The sequence below is a fragment of the Cebus imitator genome, unplaced genomic scaffold, assembly GCF_001604975.1.
Source record: "Cebus imitator isolate Cc_AM_T3 unplaced genomic scaffold, Cebus_imitator-1.0 Scaffold35, whole genome shotgun sequence".
Classification (NCBI taxonomy): domain Eukaryota; kingdom Metazoa; phylum Chordata; class Mammalia; order Primates; family Cebidae; genus Cebus; species Cebus imitator.
This window is the reverse complement of record NW_016107350.1, coordinates 4410232-4412731: the sequence shown is the minus strand read 5'-3', so window position 1 is coordinate 4412731 and position 2500 is coordinate 4410232. Positions and strand designations below refer to the sequence as shown.

General features: G+C 34.3%; 1 protein-coding gene across 5 annotated transcripts in view; it reads right to left on the bottom strand.

Moving 5' to 3' along the window:
• The window catches only part of CDH18 (cadherin 18), a 1130917-nt gene that overhangs the window by 305743 nt on the left and 822674 nt on the right, over nt 1–2500 (bottom strand). The window lies entirely within an intron of this gene.

Genomic DNA, 2500 nt, shown 5'->3' with positions numbered 1-2500 from the left:
TAATATTTCTCTGGCTGAATTTCAGAATTGCTGTGTACTCTTTGGGGTCAGTCATTTTGTTGTTTTTGAAAAGGAATAGCTATATTCATTTTTCTATGCTTGTCCCAGCATTGTATTTTGTATTATGGGGGGAAATCAACATTTTCTTTGTAGCTTCACAGAACTACAAATCAAGAGAAACTATATACAAGGATATGTGCTTACACATCTAGATTTTTAAATAGCACAACTGAACAAAAAGACAATCAGTCCAATTAAAAATGGGCACATCTACACCTGGACTTGAAATAGATTATAAGATTCTGGACTCTGAGATAACACTACAATGGAATGATACTTTAGGGATACTTGGGTAAAGATAAGTGTATTTTGTGAGAGAAATATGAATCACTGAGGTATCGGAGGGTAGGCTCTGGCAGGGAGCTATTGGAATTCTCTCTAATGTGTACTGTCTCCTGTAATTTATACCCTTGTGTAATGTTGTCTTTTTGATTTTGGGTGGGACATAGTGACTCCTTGTAATAAGATGAAAGTGATGGATGTCACTTTGAAATATAGGCTATAAAATGATATTGGCTTCTGTCATGCTTACTTGGTCTTATCATCTATCACTCTCTGTTGCTCTCTATCTTGGAGCCCTCACTCAGGGCAGAAAGCTGCTATGCAGGAAAAGCCCTAAGGAGGGGCTCACATGGCAAGAAAGCTGATATCTCCAACCAACAGTCAACATGAACCTGAGGCTTGCCAACAGACATAGGGGTATCTTGGAAGAAGATTTTCCACAACATTTTGTCTTGAAGTGATTGCGACCCCAGCTAACACCTTGATCAAAGCTGTGACAGATCCTGAAACAGTGGCATTCAGCTAGGCCATGCCTGAATTCCTGACTCACAGAAACCATGAGATAAGGAATGTTTGCTGTTTTAAGCTACTGAGTATTGGGGAAATAATGAACTCGCTAGCGATGCATTAGAATGTATCTCAAAATAGTATGCTGAATTAAGTAAGCCGAACTCAGAAAAGCACATGTACTTTGGTTCCATTTGTATACATTTATAGGGCAAACAAAACTAAGCTGCAGTTAGAGAAACCAAATCAGCTCTTGTCAGCGGCGGGAGTGCACCAATTAACTGCAATATATTTTTTACTTTGGGACAGTTTATAAAGTTTTCAAATGTCCTCTAATTATATACTTATTCATGCAAAATGTACCTATCTAAAATCAAGATGAAGAAATTTACATTCGAAAAGAAGTTTATGATAGTTTTATAGCTTACTGATAAAGAAGTGTGCAAATTCTTTTCCATTCTGCATATTGTTGGGAACTAGTGACAGAATTTTTCTCTAAAATGATTAAACACATTTTACTCTCCTGTTCTTACAAAGTAATTAATTAATATCCCAAACAAACTTTGGAGCCTGATTGTCACTCTTTCCCCTACCCCAAAAAACATATTTATTTTGCATTTACAAAATTATACCCTCCTCAAAAACATGTCTGCGTCTTAATCTATAGAACTTGTCAATATGTTATTTTGCATGGAGAATAGGCTTTGTTGATGTGAATAATTTAAGGACAGTTAATCGGGATTATCCAGCTATGCCCAATAAAATCCCAAGAGTTGTTATAAGAGAAAAGAAAAGGCAGTCAGGGAAAACCTGTGAAGACGTAAGCAGAGAGAGTGAGCGAGAGAGAGAGAGAGAGAAAGAGAGAGAGAAGGAGAGAGAGTTGAAAATGCCTTAAAGCTTGAAGAATGGGTTACAAGGCAAGGAATTCAGGCTTCTAAAAGCTGAAAAGAAACAGAATCTCCCCTAGTCTCCAAATGAAATGCAGACCTAATTTTAGAAATTGTGACCCCCAGAACTATCAGTTGATAAAATTTCATTGTTTTAATTGTGTTATATATTCTGCTAAAATATTAACATATTTTATAATACCACTTTAAAGTACTATACTCATATTTTTAAATTAAGAAACTGAATCTTATTGTTGAAAAGTAAATTTGCCAAGAATACAAAGCTACTAAGTAATAGAATTTAGATTTGAATGCCTCTAACTTCAGAGCCTGGGCTCTTTTTAGCCAAATAACATTATTGTATTATTATGTTAATTATGCACAGACATAATTATTGAAAGTCTAAATGTACAAAACTGTATATACATTTTTACATCTTCTGCGTTGGTTATATAACAAATAACCAAAATTGAGATTAAACATTATTTATATGTCCCTTCTTAATATAAACAATTAAGAGCTGATGAATTATTCTGTAATATTTACATGCATCTTATATTTATCTTCTGATATTCACAATCATTAGAGACACAAAAAACCCTTCAAAAAATCAATAAATCCAGGATCTGGTTTTTTGAAAAGATCAACAAAATAGACAGACCTCTAGCCAGATTAATAAAAAAGAAAAGAGAGAATAACCAAATTGATGCAATAAAAAACGATAAAGGGGATATCACCACAGATTCCACAGAAATTCAAACCAT